Source organism: Silene latifolia, chromosome 9 (assembly GCF_048544455.1).
Source record: "Silene latifolia isolate original U9 population chromosome 9, ASM4854445v1, whole genome shotgun sequence".
NCBI lineage: Eukaryota > Viridiplantae > Streptophyta > Magnoliopsida > Caryophyllales > Caryophyllaceae > Silene > Silene latifolia.
The window spans coordinates 116,205,581-116,223,852 of NC_133534.1; the positions used below are offsets into that span (position 1 = coordinate 116,205,581).

At 41.4% G+C, this 18,272-nt stretch overlaps 1 non-coding gene across 1 annotated transcript; it reads right to left on the reverse strand.

The window, feature by feature from the left end:
* Positions 1-17,371: 17,371 nt before the first annotated feature.
* On the reverse strand, positions 17,372-17,478 carry LOC141602841 (small nucleolar RNA R71). The gene has a single exon (XR_012524748.1). It is a non-coding gene; the product is annotated as a small nucleolar RNA R71 (small nucleolar RNA).
* Positions 17,479-18,272: the final 794 nt, after the last annotated feature.

Consider the following 18,272-nt stretch of genomic DNA (forward strand, 5'->3'; position numbering starts at 1 on the left):
GTCAATCATACTAACAGAGCAAAACATGATGAATAAATGATGTGATTAACAATAACTAAACAAGGGTAAAAGAGAATTATACCTATGAAGATGATTCCAAATAATAAAGCAAAGAATAAAAGAAGAAATCTTGATTGATTGATGAAGAGTTGTCAATACTCCACTAATAACCCAATAATCTTCAATTACCCAATAGTAAACTTGAATTACTCAATAATAAACTTGAACAATAATTAAGGAAAGATTAATGTGTAATTTTGTCAAAAGATTAAAGGATAATCTATTCTAATCTACTCCTAATCTAATCTAAGGAAAGTTGATCCTTTGATTATTACAAATGGAGTATATATAGTGGTACATCATTAGGTTAATCAAGGGTAGATTAGTAAATAACAATGCTAAGTGTTGAGTGCGGAAATGCAAGTCCCGAAGGATATGCGCGGATTACGTAGCAAGGAATAGCTTTTGGGCAAGCAATCCGCTCGTCCGGAGCTAAAAACGAGCATCCTGAGCCTCAACCCGAGCGGGTTGATTTTGTCCCGAGCGGGTTAAGGAGTATCCCACTCTACTTGAGCTTGACCCACGCGGTTTGAGCTGTTGTTCCCCTTTTTCTTGCTTTTGAGCCAATTATTCTTCTATATACTCTTTTATTCTTCATCCTTAGTCATCATTCTTGCCTCCTCATCATACTTAGTCCATCCAAGATCGACAACAAGCTTCCGAATATGCGCGAGAGACGGGAATTCCGCCTCATTATCTCCTTTCCTATAAGACATATAAAATGAACTAGGAAAGCAGAATAGAAAGCATTTGACGGATAAAATCGCCATGAAATGTTATAATAGTATGCAAAATAGGCTCAATTAGGGGACTAAATGTACACAAATAAGAGTCACATCAAACATCCCCAAACCGAAGCTTTATTCGTCCCGAGTAAAGAGTTGACTAGAACTTGACCTTTTTTTAAACTATCCTAATAATATAGCCGATGTGAGACAATTAGTGGGTCTCACTCCGCCCCTTCAACTCACAACAAGACACCCATGAGATAGGATGCCTTCTTGCAAGGCAAGGTAGGGCTTGCCAAAACGGCGATACATCCAAGCATTAAAACATACAAAACAAGTGATGGATGCAACTTCAAAAATGAATAGCCACTTTCCTCATCTAAGTGGCCAGGCGGAAATTATCTAAAAGGGAAGCAATCTAAGGGTACAGATTCCATCATAGATACGGTTTTTTCAAACTACTAAGCCTAGAAGGATACCAATAAATCACCTCCAAGTTGTGTCAAGCTAGGGTAACTTTGTCCTCAATTGTTAAATTCTTTCGTCAAGAGTAGACTCCCTATGTTGTTAGAAACACTAGAGGGTCGCGGAATTCCCCTTCTTGCCTAGACAAGATGAAGGGTCGTCCCCTTTCTACCATGCACAAAAGTGGATTCGATGGAAAAAGGGATCAATATGTTTTGAGTTTCATATGGGAGTTTGCTTTTATTGTTGTTATTCTCCCCCAATTTCTTGTGGCATTTGACATTTGAGAACACTTTTTTTTTTGCCATTTCTTTTGATGTTTGGCATTTCAATACTTGACAATTTCAACTTTTTGCATTTTATTTTGAACATTTTCAAAGCTACCCCATTTGTAGTGAAAGTGCTTATATTTGAAGCATAGGAGTTTTCATTTTTGTTACTCCTCTTTTCTTTTGATGCAATTGCAAACTTTTTGACTTTCATTTCAATACTTGAACTCAAATTTTGACGATTTTTGTGCCCATTCTCTTTTTCATGAAAAAATGTGGTAGAATGTGGAAGATGGTTCCATGGTTTCAAGGGTCACCATGGAATAAACGGTAGCCAAGGAGTTATCACACCACAAGATACTCATGACTAGGCCTTAATCCATGGGTCAAAGGATACTAGCATGACACATCTTAGGGTGTTTTACAAGTATTCTAACAAGCAAAGTCTTAAGTAGAAAAAGTATCTACAAGGGCCTATATACACTTAATGTGACCATAATTAGAGCATATTTAGTCCCCGAATTAGCCTTGTTCCCATGCTTTTTAGTGCATAATTGGGTCATTTATTGTCTTTAGTTCTTTGTTTTGCATATTCTTTGAGGTTTTGTGTCCTTGGTAGGAAAGGAGTGCAAACCATGCATTTTCATGGCAAAATGAGACTAAATTGATTGAATTCAATGACCATGCATCCAGGAGAGACAAGATTAGAAGGCCTTTGTACATACTATAGTAGATGGGAAATGATGAGAAAAGATCCTTGCATCCCCAAGGAAATCCTCAACGATTTTATGAAGAAAAAGGAAGAAAAGAAGAAGGAACGAGACTGCCTGACAATCCGTGCGGATTGCCTAGAAGACGCTCGTCTTCACCCCACAATCCGAGCGTCTTCCTCAGCTGGACGCCCGTCCAGAAGCTGCCAAATCCGCCCGTCCCGTGCTAAAGACGCCCGGATTCCCAGACAGCCCCATTTCGTCTTCTACAAGCTTCAAGGAAGGATGCACATCTTTTTCTAGAGACCGGAGTCTCCCTAGAGACCGGAGTCTCCCTAGAGACCGGTGATTCCTCAACAAGGGACTTAATCGTCATTTAAGCCCTTAGTTAACCCTAATTTATGTACCTAATCCCCACTTTAAATACTCCATTAGTCTAATTAGAAGAGCATGTTCTTCTTAGCAATCTTTAGGGTAGTTAATATCAATCAAATCTCTCTTTAATCTTGTAATCAACATTTAATTAAGTTTTAATACATGTTTTATTTCCTTAATCTCTCTCTTGTTCATCCTTTATTTTGGGTAATTGAAGATTATTTGGGTTATTATTGGGAGATTGACAACCTTGCAATCAAGCATCAAGTACTTCTTTTATTCTTTGCTTTATTATTGGAATCATTAGTAGGTATAATTCTCTTAATCCCTTTTTATATATTGTTAATCTCTTTCATTTATTCATCATGTTTCACCTTGTTGGTATGATTGACAACTTTGCTAGCATGTTCAACATGATAATGAGTGAGTAGTTTCCTTAGCTTAGGTTAATGGGTAATTAGGGGAAACCAACATGGGGAATGATTCATGCTTAAATTAATATGCTTTCATAGTTTATTTGCTTGCTTGTTGTGATCTCAAATTATGCACATGTTATGTTTGATGAAATGTGAGCCTATGAATCCTTGCATTTTTTACCCATCACCTATCTTTTCAATGAGACTTGTAAGACATAAACCAACTCGAGTCTCATTAGACCATGCATATTGTTGAGTAGGGAAGATTAAGTCGACTTGTAGGTGTTGTACAATCTAATCGATTCGGCTCCGGGACCCAAACTTTCCTAGGATTGTAAGATATAAACCAACTCGATCCATCACAACAATAATTGCTTGCTTATAACATGAGAATATGTTTGTATGATCAATTCCCATGAATCCCCTATGACCCCATGATACCCTAGTGCCTTTTTATCAATTGTTTACATCCCTTTTAGTTCATCTTGCTTGTTTACTTTCATTGCTATTTAGTTTAGTGATCTTCTACTTCAAACCCCAATTGTGACACCCTTAGACACCGCTAGTTGGAATAGAAATCTCATTTCAATTCCCGTCCCTTGGGATCCGACCTTTACTTGCCCCTTTACTAATTGTAGAGTTGTTGGTGAAGTTATTAATTGTGTTTTGGTCTAGGTGCTCCTAACGACAAGTATTGAAAACTAAACCCCACGAGGGATTCACGACCAAAAATGGCGCCGTTGCCGGGGACGGTGTTAACTTGATTTAGATTTTCTTGTATTGTTATTAGTTGTGTCTTTCTTTGCCTTGGGGAAGTAAAACTCCTCAAGCACTACTACAGATACAGGCTATAACAACGGCTAAAAACCGTTGTTATATAAAAAAGCGGACGTTGTTAAAGCGTCCGTTGTAAAAGGTTTTAACAACGGTTGGTTTTCTTAAGCAACCCGTTGTTAAAACTATTAACAACGGTTTTAAGTATCAAAACCCGTTGTGGAAAGTGTGACTCAATTTTGGTGGGAAAGTTATAACAACGGTTAATTTACAAAGAACCGTCGTTATAACTAAAGACAACGGGTTGTATCTACATAACTAAAGACAAAGGGTTTACATAAGATTTGAAGCAGGGAGATATGATGATTATGACACAACTTCCTAAACATGCATATATTATATTAATTAAAAAATAACTCAAAGGACACATTACTTTGTATAAATACATACATTATCTCAACCACCATTCCATTATCTCACTATCTTCAAACCCTAACTGCTAAAACAATCTCCAACCCCTAATTAATCTTTCAAACAACTCCAAAGTTCATCAACAAAATGAACGATTACATCCTTAAAACTCTTACTATCACCGAGAACAACAACAGCTTCATCCGCCGGTTGCTCCACATCGAGGACAGTTTTAAGAGCTATCTTGTGGATGCTCAAGCCGCACTCAAGGATGCCAAAAGAAATGGCATGACAGAGCAGCAGTTGTTGCACCTATATGACAATATAGCAACTGCTGAACGAAACCTCCAAATAGCTAAGGAGGAGAGGAGGGATATCATAGAAGAGAATAAGACTCTCTATGAAAATATAAGAATTGAATTTTTAGAAATGTAATTCTTTTTTTAATTTATGTATTTATATATATATGTATATATATATATATATATATATATATATATATATATATATATATATATATATATATATATATATATATATATATATATTAATGAATTATTAATTAAGTTAATCATGCATTCCTCTCTATCATCTTGCTTCTTCTTTGTTTTATTTTATTTAATTTGTTTTACGAGCTAATTAAGCGAATAATAACATAATAATGATCGATAAAAACCCATCATATATACATGCAAATGAAATAATTAAAAAAAGAAAACAATGATGATGAAAGACGATGAAACCAACAGTGACGGCGAGATTTACCTGATAATTAGAGAAAGAAAGAGACGATGAAACCAACAGTGACGGCGAGATGATAAAGCGACGATGAGAAAGAGGGAAAGAGACGATGAGAAAGTGTGTTTGCTGTGTTTGTGTTTGTCTGTGTTTGTGTTTGTGTTAGGTTATGTATATGTTTTGTGGCTATAGCTGATCTGTGTTTGTGTGGTTTATAGTATTGAAAGTATTGACAACGGTTGTTAAACAACAACTGTTGTTAAATAAGTTTTAACAACGGTTGTAAATCAACAACCGTTGTCAAATAAGTATTAACAACGGGTTTAAAAATACCCATTGTGATTACTTTTCACTAACTTTGCGCCAATTTTGCGACAAATTATTAACAACGGTTGTGCAAATTTAACCCGTTGTTAAAACTTATAACAACGGTTATATAACCATACCCGTTGTAATTAAGTTTAGTAAAAATCGCGCCATACATTCTACAATGTCTATTGTGATTTTCGTGCATAAATGTTGTTAAAGGGGCGTTGTAGTTGCCTGGATTTGTAGTAGTGAAGGATTGTTCTAATTATTTTCCAGTTGTTTGATATTTTGCATGTCTAGAAGGTCACAAGGTTACTTGTTACCCTTTGATCACGAAATTGAAAGGACTTTGACAACCAATAGAAGACTTGCTAGGAGAACTTTGAGAGGTATCGGTGAGGTTGTAGATATTCAATCAAATACTATTGAGTTCATCAACCCTTTTGCAAGAGAAGGTGAAGAGAATCCAACACAAAATCCAACACAAAATCAACCCACAATGCCTAAGTTTTCATCACATTCCGTACCCACCGAGGAGAACCTACCCAATGGTACTCCCACACCACAACACTTAACCGGAAATTTTATTGCCAAATCCGCATTTATCCAATTAGTCGAAAGAAGCCAATTTGGGGGGATGCCTAGTGAAGACCCTCACTCTCATATGGAGACTTTTTGTGACTATTGTGATGCGATTTCTCAAACCGGTGTAACTCAAGACCAAATTCGATGGGTCTTATTTCCTTTTCCTCTAATTGGCACCGCGAAACAATGGTTAAGAGGCCTTGATAAGGCTACTCTCGGAATTGATTCTTGGAAGAAGTTGGCTATAGCTTTCTACAAAAAGTTCTACCCACCGGAAAAGACTAATGATACGTGCCTAATGTACGGTCTTTTTGGCCTATTTCAGCACGTATTTCCATGCATTTATGTACTGTTTTTATAGTATTTTGCCCCGAATTGGCTACTTTGGTGTATTTTGTCCTTTTTGTAGGGATAATCGCGAAAGAAGCGAAACCATGCTCCATTTCGTCCTTTTTGCATGCATTTAGAGGAGACGGGATTGTCCCAGAGTGAGATGCTGCACTTGAAGTGTCGTTGCACGCATTACGAAGCATTTGGGTGAAGACGTGAGCTGAATTGAAGACCCAAGTGGTCTATCGAGTTAACAGGTGGTCTATCGAGCAGTTATAGGACGATCGAGTGGTCCCTAAGCTTCCCAAGTCCTCGATCGAGTTACTCCTTACTCGATCGAGTAAGCTGCCTTTGATCAAGTCCTCGATCGAGAACCCTGCTGCTCGATCGAGGGACTTCTGCTGAAGAACGTGGTCGATCGAGTGGGTTTGCCTACTCGATCGAGAAGATTTCGTCTGTGGGCTTTAATTAGTCCGTGTTTTAGTATATTCCGCATAAACACTTAGGCTTTTCGGCTATATAACCTATGTTTAACTAGGTTATTAATCATCTTTTTTACTATCTTTGATTCTCTTATCATTTTTTACTCTCTTTTATCTTTATTCCTTCACATTAGCCTACTGTTACTTTTCAACGTTGGATTGCTTTGATCGGATTTCGTTCTTTACGCCGGAATTTCTCGGATTGTAATTCTCTTTCCCTTTTTAATAATAATTAACCTTCCTTTGTTGTTTTAATTCCTGTTTTATGTTATTGTTTTTATTCTTTCTTGCCCTAATTATTATCATTGCTTTTTATTATTATTTCGCTATGTTTTCTGCTGGAAATTTACATGCTGTTAGTTTATCAATAGATATGAGTAGCTAATCTCCCTTCATGTTGGGATTAGGGGATCTACGGTAGGATGATGACGACGTAGTAAATGAATTAGACGAATTGGTTAAAGAGATTCTGTCACTATAGCAATATAACTGTAATTATCGACCTAGTTGAGTGCACGCTTCTATGTCACCCATTAATCCGGCTACAATTAGTCCTGGATCGAAAGATTGGATTAAATAGGCCTGCTATAAACAGTAGACTGCCCTAATGAGGACGAAAGTTAAGTTAGTGGTATTTTAGGGTGGGAAGTGGACCGAAAGGACCTTCTAATATCCGTCTCGCATTAGTTCGTCTGGGTCATTTACTGCTAAGTTGTTGATCTACCGTAGTGAACCGAGTTCCCGACATGTCTCCCTCTTACTGATAGTTAATTCGTCTTCTTGCTTTACTGCTCTCGTCTTATTTCTCTTTCTTTCAACTCCGTAGTTTAGAACCAAAAATTAATCAACCCAATTGTTACCATCGAATTAGAAATAGATAGCTGTAGTTGCATTCCTCCCTGTGGATTCGATACTCGACTGCCTCTACTACATTTTTAGTTGAGACCGTTAGGTTTTATTTTTGACAGTAGCGCTGCGACAGGGACGTGTCAAATTTTGGCGCCGTTGCCGGGGAGGCAATTGTTCCAATTACTAGCTGTTTTTATTTTTAATTCTTCTTTTTAGTTTAAGGAACATCGTTCCTTAGACTATTCTCATATCTTGTTTGTAGTTTCGTCTTATGCGCAGGTCGCAAGGTGGTCCACTACTACCTTTTGATCCCGAGATTGAGAGATCTCTACGCGTAAAAAGGAGACTATTTCAAGAGCAACAGGCAGAGGAAGAGCCTAGTTCTCGTGGTAACTTTTACGAGAACGAGCTTTTCGAAGACAACCCGCCGTCTTCTCCAGTTTCCGACTATTCACTTGAGTCTATCACTTTCCCAGAATTTCCAGAAATGGCCGAGGAAGCAACCATTGCTAGCCACTCCGAGCCCACAGCTGACAATCTTTATAAAGGGTTCGAACTGCCGGGAGATGCTAGGAAGTTCGAGCCTAAGCCTTCCTACATCAGCATGGTCGAGAAAAACCAGTTCGGGGGAGCTGCGAAGGAAGATGCAGCTCAGCATATGGAGACCTTCATTGATTACTGCTGCTCCATACCTCCTCCCACTGGCGTGACAGCTGATCAGATCAAAGAAACTATGTTCATTTTCTCACTCCGCGATGCTGCAAGGGAGTGGTACAGGGATTTAGACTGAGCTGCTCACGCCATAACGGATTGGAATTCGCTAGCATTGGCATTCTACAAAAAGTATTTCTCTGCTTCGAGAACCATAGCCATCAGAGCCCAGATAACCAGTTTCAAACAAGGGCCCGACGAGAATTTCCATGAGGCATGGCTTCGTTTTAAGAAACTAGTGCGAACCATACCGCACCACGGTTTCGAAAAATGGAGTCTGTGCAACCATTTTTACAATGGTTTATATGATGATCAGAGAGCTATACTAGATGCAGCAGCCAACGGTCGGTTTTCTGACAACTTGGGGCCGACGAAGGGATGGAAAATCATAGATGATTTAGCCACTCATAGGGCTGAATACGGGAATTCAAGGGGAAACCAAAGGAGAGCTGCTGAGTCCTCTTGAGCCGCATTAGAAGCCCTTACTTGCTAGGTTCGACAAGTATGAACTAGGGGAACTTTCAAGCCGGGATGTACCAGGTTAATGCTATGACAGACGGTCCCTTCGTCTGTACGAGGTGTGGGGTAGACGGACATGTCTCTGATTTCTGTCCTAGTCCTTATGAGCAATGTGCTGCCTTTCAACACTACAGGCAAAACAACAACCAGTATGAGCCGAATATCCACCCCAATTTGAGGTGGAGTAGTCAGAACAACGTACTTAACCCCACCGCTCCTCCAAATCAGCAGCAGCCTTACATTCCGCCACATCAGAAGCAACAAGGCTATCAAAAGCCTCCGTCTTTCAACCCTCCTAACCAAGGTGCTTCGTCATCTAGTGGGGTGAGTGAGATAAGTGAGCTAAAGACCATGATGCAGTCCATTGCAAAGCAGTTACAACAAAAGGACACGGCATTCAAGGCACTTGAAACTCAAGTTGCGCAATTGGCTGAGAATCAATCCTCCAGGAAGCCCGGTCATTTACCGACTCAAAATGACAAGAACCCAAATGAGACGGTACATTTGATAGAGTTGAGAAGCGGTCTCTCTTATGAGGGACCAGAAATGAAGAAATCAGACCTGGGAATAGCTGAAACTGACGATGAACAGTGTTCTGGTAAGAAGAAAGGACTCACGACACAAGAGTTACTCGATCGACTGAAGTCTAGTGCTGAAACAGCTCGATCGAGTGGAATTGATGAGGAAAGCCCTCGATCGAGTAGTCACTCTGCTCGATCGAGTGACCTGGAAGCTGAAAAAGGTCGATCGAGGGGGACTGTTGCTCGATCGGCGAAGTTCTTGAAGAAACACTCGATCGAGTGGACACATTGCTCGATCGAGTGATATTACTGACGGGAAGCTTATTCGAGAGCCTGCTAGTGCTCGTTTAAGCGAGGAATTACCAGAAAGGCCTCGTTCGAGAGGTAAGAAGCGCCCAAAGGACACCGAACTTGCGCCGGAAGACACTTTGGAGGCGAGAAACAAGGGACTTGAGATTCCAATTACGGTTCCCTTTCCGAGGCGGCTGCAGAATACCAAGATTAATCAACAGTTTAGCAAATTTGTTGAGCTTTTGAAGAGTTTGGAAGTTTCCGTGCCGTTCACTGAATTGCTTATGAAGGTACCCTCTTATTTACGATTTATGAAAGATATTTTAGCACGTAAGAGGACCATAAATGATAATGAGACGTAGCTTTTGATCGAGATGGGGTCAGCCCTGTCTCAAAATAAGCTACCTGCTAAGCAATCAGACCCGGGTAGTTTTTCGATCCCTTGTCATATAGGAATGCAGTTGATTGACAATGCGTTATGCGATTTAGGCGCTAGCGTAAGTGTTTTGCCTTTGTCTCTAGCTAAGAGACTTGGTGTGACAAACCGAGTTGCACCAATATGATATGTCCGGATGGCCGACCGTAGTCTATCACGGCCACTAGGTGTAGCGGAAGACGTACCTGTTAGGATCGGGAAGTTCTTTATTCCCGTTGACTTTGTCGTCCTAGATATCCCCGAAGATGTGCATACCCCTATCATTTTAGGGAGACCATTTTTGTCCACCGCCCGTGCAAAGTGATAGATGTCGGGGAAGACTTTGACCTTCCGGGTAGGGGACGAGGAGCGACTTTTCATCAGTCCAAGTTCCGGAGGGCTCCCATGCAAGCTCAGCCTTGCAATGCCCTCTCTTCTGTTGATCCTATTATTGACACTCCAGATGAAAATTTGGAGAATATTGCTATTATTGCTGACCCTCCGCCTCATACTGAGAGCAAAAAGGAGGAAGATTCGTCCGTTTTCCTTACTGCAGGTACAGATGAAGGCAAGAAAGGAGTTGTCAAAGGACGTGGTAAGACCAGTATCAATCAGTCTGGAGCAAAGGATGCCAAAGAAGATGACAGAGGGGCGAGAACGAAGACAGTTCGAACCTACGTAGATTGGAATTATGTTCCTCCCCCTCTCAGAAATTCAAATTCATGGAAGTCAAAGAGGACGGTCAGTATCGCTGAAGTGACGTCCTCCAGTCAGAAGCCCACGAAGGGGTTACTGACAGCTGATGGGAATTAAACGGGGAAATGCCCCGTGTAACAAATTGTAATAGATTTTTGGTTTGAATTTCTTTTTATTTTATTTTATTTATTACGTTTTTATTAGGACAATTAGATTAGACTATTTTTAGTGTAGACTGAGACTATAGACTGTTTTGCTGCGTATTTGGTATTTGGGATATGTTTGGAATTGTTTTACGCAGGTTTGGGGAAATGCACGCATTTCGAGGAAGAAAAGGTAGAAATTCAAGGAAATATACACGAGGAAGTCCTCGATCGAGTAATTTTGTACTCGATCGAGTGAAAGATGGTTCGATCGAGTCTGCTGGCTACTCGATCGAGGAAGACCAAAAGGAAACAGGTCGATCGAGAGGCATCGTACTCGATCGAGCAAAGGGACATCCAAAAGACCTCGATCGAGTGACTTAAATCACTCGATCGAGTGAAATGAACAGTGGACGGGAGTTTTTCCTATACTTAACTCCTTATTTCAGTTTTTCATTTCTAATGTTTTGTCCCTAATTTCTCCTAAACCCTTCCCTAATTGCGATTGATTTTTCCCCCAAATCCCCATTTCTTGCCCAAAATACTCAATCCACCACCTACATTCTATTGTTAACCAATTAATCTTCAATAACCCCTTAATTTCCCCCTCCTTCTTGCTCGTTTTTGCGGTTTTTAAAAGGGATTAGGGTTCGCGGTTTTCTTGATCGAAAATCCGCCTTGCTTGCTTGCTATTTGAAGTTTAATTGCACATTGTAGGTTAATCATCATCAAGTAAGTATTTCTATCACACTCCTTGCAATTTCTCTTGATTTATTTCGAATTTTTGAGGTGATTTTGAATTAGGGCTCGAAAATTCCTTGCTTAGTCGAATTTATTCGATTTTATTGTGTTTTTAGCCCTTGAATTAGCTTGTTGATGATCTATTAGCAATTCCTCGCTGTTTCTACATGTTTTATTCGATTTTCGCGCGAGATTCCGCGATTAGGGTTCCTGTGAGTCGAAAATTTCGACTGTCAGACGGTTGTTTTGCTTTGTAATTGCAGTTATCGCCTTCTTGTTACTGTTAATAACCGCTGTTAACTGTTTTTCCCGTCCCCTATCGCCATTACATGCTTTGAATTATTAGGAATCTCGCGCTGTGAATGGTTATTCTTGACTACCCGGAGTGATACATGCCCCATTTTCGGTTTTCATGCTGTATTCACCCTTTTGCAGTCACTGTTTTATCATATTATCACCACTCACATGCTGTTTTTCGAAAATTTTTGAAGAATTGCTTGGTTTTGTATCTTTGTACGTCGATTGTTTCGACTGATAGGGCCTCATATTTGCTGTCACATGTTGGTTAGCGGGTTGTTTTAACCACGGTTAGCAGCATCGTTTCTTATTCGTGCCCTTTGACACTTTGCAGGATGGACGCGAGTTCCCTGTCTTCTAGTAGTACGTCCTCCAGCTCTTCTGTGAGCGAGCAAGTGGCTCCTATCGCTACCACTAGCTCGCCTCGTCACCACCACCACAAGACACCGGTTTTACTTGTCTCTCTGCGGGGACGGTGTACGGCGCACCCGGCTCGGTAGGGAGCTCGGTTCGAGCTTCACCACCATCACTCCCAGGCCTTTCTCCTTGTTGGAATGCGGATTCAGGCCCCGTTTCCCGCAGCTTGGTATGGTGCCACCGAGGACACACCAGCAGGCTAGCCAGTTAGCCATCACTTCCAGCCCTTCTGAGGCTGTTGTTACGAGAGAGGGCGCTCTCACACCTCTACCGAAGATGCCCTCGGTACGTTTCACTTCTGAGGCTCACCGGACACGGTTAGCCGCCTTACTTCGTTGCCCCCTCTCCTCCACCCGTTTCCTTGCACGAGCTGACCTAGAGACCTTAGGCATCTACGAGGAGGTCTGTAGTTTATTAAACGGGACGGGTATGTCGGGTCTGATTACCATGGAGGAGGCTACCATTCGTACCCTTACGTACGAGTTCTTTAGCTCCTATTTCTTTGACACCGACTTTTACATGCCGACAACTCCAGTTCTCGCATTCACTTTCGACTCCGCAACGAGTCACATCACTGGACCTTGGCCGAGTTTGGGCTGGTTTTGGGACTAGTTAGTGACGGTCCCACCGCCCCACCTAGAGACCTCCTTCAGCCCCCTTTGGGTGCTCTTTCTCACACTCCCTTCCAGACACGGAAGGGAGCTCACGTTCACTTACCTGCGCCCCGTTATTACTTGCGTCTGTTAGGAGAGACCATTTTTGGGCGCCCTGAGCCCAATAACTTGACCAACACTGAGCTAGCGATTCTCGCGGGGTACCTCAACATTGACTACGGTACCCCGTTTGTTCTAAACATTGCTTATCTGGTAGCTCAGCATTGGAACGGTATTGGGACTCGGGTCAAGACCGCAGTTGTCTGCGGCGGGCTGGTGACCAGGATTGCCCGCCACCTTTACCCCAGTGAGCCCGGACTCACTGCACCCGATGAGGTGGCTTACCTTGACCTGGATGCCATGGCAACATTGACCTGGTTCCCAAAGGCGAAGGGGAGTGCGAGGACGTGGAAGATTGGTAGTTCCACGTCTGTTACCTTGCCGTGCTCTACCCTTCCGCCACTTTCACCACTCCCTACTGCTGCTGAGGGAGCGAGGCCACCTCCACCTACCTACCACCTTACCTTCACCCCTCCCTCCTCTACGAAGAAGAGGAAGCGGGAGGCCGGAGCATCTTCTAGCTCCCAGGCTCAGACTCAGGCCCAGGCTGGACCGACACCCACGCCTCAGCCTACACCCACACCCACTCATACTCCACCTCCACTTGACCCTCCTTCTGGCTCGGTTTTCCCGGCCAACTTTGTCTGCCCTCCTGCTTTAGAGGCGCCCGCGGTCACAGACCAAGGGCGTCGTGATGCCTTGCCTCCGGATTTGTGCAGGTACCTTACTGAGATGAGACGGGATATGGCCTTGGCTGTATTCCCACTCTACGAGTTCCACATCCGAGCCCGGCGGCCGATTCCAGAGGGGTGGCCGCATCCTTCCTTCTACCGATACCCAACGGACGGGTACCCTCCACTATCCTCTGACTCAGATGAGGAACCGGAGGAGACAGAGGTAGCACGTGAGGTGCGGCTACGGGCAGAGCAGGCGGCAGCGAGAGCTGCCAGAGAGGAGCAGAGTGACCCTCCGTTCGTACCCGGTCCGGAGGATCAGGCTGGAGATGACGACTGAGTCTCCCCCTTGTTTGTTGCTGGTTTGGGGAGACGGGTTTGTTGAGTCGGAGTATCTGAGAGATAGCGGTGCCGACGACGAGTAGCTACTGGTCTACTCACTTCCCCAGTTTTCTGGCTGGTTTGGGGAAGTTCGTGTTTTGTATGTCCTCTCACTCTTTTTATTTTTCGTCTCCTTTATTTTTCTTTTATTGGTTGTATACCCCCATCCCCCATTCTACTGCTGGTGTATGCTGGAGGACAACGAGGGCGTTGTCCGTTTTGGTTTGGGGAGGGTATTGCATCCTTTTGAGTCTGCATCTGCATTTGTTTTGCATTCACGTTTAATTTTTCAGTTTGCATTCGTTGTTTATTTTCAAAAAAAAAAAAATCAAAAATTCAAAAAAATTAGAAAATGTTAAAAATTCAAAAAAAATTTCACGTTTATTTTTGCATTTAGGTTGAGTCGGAACGGTAGATTCCCGTGATGAAATTGCACTTAACTTGTCAATTCACTTGAGCCTTGCACTTTATTGATGGTTTTTAGCTTTGTCAATACGCATAGTCTACGAATTTCTGTTCAAATAATAGCTGACTGTTTAGACTTGACCTGATAAATTGGCAAACTACTTAAAAATTCTGAGTTTTTAGAGCCATAACTGGTGTCATTCATGACCAGTTCATTAGGAATTTTGAGAGTAGTACTCCTTGCATAGCATGTTCGTCTCATTCGCACATTTATGACATTCAATTTCTCGTCAAATGCACATATTCGGGTCTGCGGTTGGTGTCACATGCAGGGAGGGTCTTGCAATTCCCCTTTCTTTACATCTTTCACCCATTTAGCTCCACATTGACCAAAACTTGCCTTTTTGGCCCATTAGCCACATTCCAAACTAAGCCTGCCTAGTCAAGCTAGTTAGTCTGTCCTTTTGTGGTATGTTTTCAGTTGCAGTTTGGTCCGTAATTCTCATTTGGAGTTGGTGTTCGAATTAAGGAAGGAGGAAAGAAAAAAAAAAAAAAAGAGTACTGAAAAAAAAAAAAAAAAAAAAAGAAGAAAAACGTGAAGTAAAAAAGAGAAAAAAAAAAAGAAAATGAAATGAAAATGATGAGATTCACGTGAAACAAAAGAAAAAGAGATAGATTGTGAAAAAGTTGGACCCTCTTGTCAGAGTTGAGAAGATGCTTGAAGATGTACAATCGACAAGAGGGTTGGTTGTTTCAGTTAGTTGTTTCAGACGGTGTTTAAAAAAGGGAACTTTGTGACCGTCTAGCTCCTCCACTCTTATTCCATATTTTTTGAGGAGATTGTGTTTCCAGTCTAGTGAGTTTTGTGCCAAGTGAAGGGCACCTGTGTTAGTTTTTCCAGTCAGTTTGAGATCCGGATGGTTTATTATGGTCCTGTTAGGAACTAGCTTGACGCTTTTACCTCCACATTTCCATAACTTGTTTAGCCTTTTCTCACCTGAACCTCACTATTCCCATTTTATTTGCAAACCCTCGGCTGTGACGGACATTATTGGTTGGAGTGTGTGCATTAGTACTTGAATTGTCTTTCATTTTTGTTGCATGCATGCTATGTAGGTCGCAGTTAGGTGAGTGACTGTCCTTCTTCTCTCTTTTACATATAACATTTGCCCTTTGCTTCATGAGAGAAGAGTGACCACGTGAGAGTCCGGTTTTGTTGGTCTTACAAGGTCGATAGGTCAGCTTTATTTCTGAACAGTTTATAATTCGTTTGCGTATTGACTGTCTAGCTTTAACTGTTAATTTCTGTGCATTAAAGTGGTTCAAGTAGACAAGTTAGGTTAGCTCTGAGTTATCATTTCCGTTCCATTAGTTTAGTTTTGAGTTTACTCGAGGGCGAGTAAAGGTTTGGTTTGGGGAGATTTGATACGTGCCTAATGTACGGTCTTTTTGGCCTATTTCAGCACGTATTTCCATGCATTTATGTACTGTTTTTATAGTATTTTGCCCCGAATTGGCTACTTTGGTGTATTTTGTCCTTTTTGTAGGGATAATCGCGAAAGAAGCGAAACCATGCTCCATTTCGTCCTTTTTGCATGCATTTAGAGGAGACGGGATTGTCCCAGAGTGAGATGCTGCACTTGAAGTGTCGTTGCACGCATTACGAAGCATTTGGGTGAAGACGTGAGCTGAATTGAAGACCCAAGTGGTCTATCGAGTTAACAGGTGGTCTATCGAGCAGTTATAGGACGATCGAGTGGTCCCTAAGCTTCCCAAGTCCTCGATCGAGTTACTCCTTACTCGATCGAGTAAGCTGCCTTTGATCAAGTCCTCGATCGAGAACCCCGCTTTGCTCGATCGAGGGACTTCGCTTTGAAAGAACGTGGTCGATCGAGTGGGTTTGCCTACTCGATCGAGAAGATTTCGTCTGTGGGCTTTAATTAGTCCGTGTTTTAGTATATTCCGCATAAACACTTAGGCTTTTCGGCTATATAACCTATGTTTAACTAGGTTATTAATCATCTTTTTTACTATCTTTGATTCTCTTATCATTTTTTACTCTCTTTTATCTTTATTCCTTCACATTAGCCTACTGTTACTTTTCAACGTTGGATTGCTTTGATCGGATTTCGTTCTTTACGCCGGAATTTCTCGGATTGTAATTCTCTTTCCCTTTTTAATAATAATTAACCTTCCTTTGTTGTTTTAATTCCTGTTTTATGTTATTGTTTTTATTCTTTCTTGCCCTAATTATTATCATTGCTTTTTATTATTATTTCGCTATGTTTTCTGCTGGAAATTTACATGCTGTTAGTTTATCAATAGATATGAGTAGCTAATCTCCCTTCATGTTGGGATTAGGGGATCTACGGTAGGATGATGACGACGTAGTAAATGAATTAGACGAATTGGTTAAAGAGATTCTGTCACTATAGCAATATAACTGTAATTATCGACCTAGTTGAGTGCACGCTTCTATGTCACCCATTAATCCGGCTACAATTAGTCCTGGATCGAAAGATTGGATTAAATAGGCCTGCTATAAACAGTAGACTGCCCTAATGAGGACGAAAGTTAAGTTAGTGGTATTTTAGGGTGGGAAGTGGACCGAAAGGACCTTCTAATATCCGTCTCGCATTAGTTCGTCTGGGTCATTTACTGCTAAGTTGTTGATCTACCGTAGTGAACCGAGTTCCCGACATGTCTCCCTCTTACTGATAGTTAATTCGTCTTCTTGCTTTACTGCTCTCGTCTTATTTCTCTTTCTTTCAACTCCGTAGTTTAGAACCAAAAATTAATCAACCCAATTGTTACCATCGAATTAGAAATAGATAGCTGTAGTTGCATTCCTCCCTGTGGATTCGATACTCGACTGCCTCTACTACATTTTTAGTTGAGACCGTTAGGTTTATTTTTGACAGGTACGCGACAGACGTGTCAACTAACATGCTAAGAGCTCAAATTACGGGCTTTAAGCAAAGAGATGAATAATCCTTGTATGAAGCTTGGGAGCGATTCAAGGGAATTTGTCGCTCATGTCCTCATCATGGACTTAGCGAGTGGTTCTTGGTACAACAATTTTGGAACGGTCTTTATGAAGATTCAAGGAACATTCTCAACATGGGATCAAATGGAATGTTCATCGAAGTTGATGACAATCAAAATTGGAACAAAATTGAGGAAATGGCGGTCTATGACTCACAATATAGTAGACCTCGCAAGGCTACTAGAGGAGGAAAGCCTGAAGTGGACTCCATTACTCAATTGGGTGCTCAACTTAGTGCTCACATTGATACCATCAATTTGAAGTTTGAAAAAGCTATGGCTAGACTTTAAGAAGCCTCAAAATCACCAAAGCATCATGTTAATGCCATGACGGCATCTTCATCAATCCCAAGTGGGATATGTGAGAATTGTGGAACTTTGGGACATGACCAAGGTGAATGTAGGGGAAATACAAGAGTGGTACCCCTTATTCAAACTATTACAATTAAAACACCAAATTCCATCCAAATCTCTCATACAAAAGCCAAAATGTTCAAAACCCTCAACCAACATACACCCCACCTCCCATGAGAAACCAAAATTAAAGACCTTTTTACAACCAAAACCAAGGTTACCAAAATCAAACTCCATACAATCAACAAAATGACCAAGGTTTTGATGTTCAAAAAGCGGTCCTCCAAATGCAAAAGAATCAACAAGAGTTTTTCACTCAAATGCAAAAAGATAGTCAAGCAAAGGAAATCACCATCAACAACATCCTAGCTCACACCAAAATGTTGGAAACCCAATTGACTCAACTAGCATCTTCAAGCTCACAAAGACAAAAGGGGCAATTAGCACC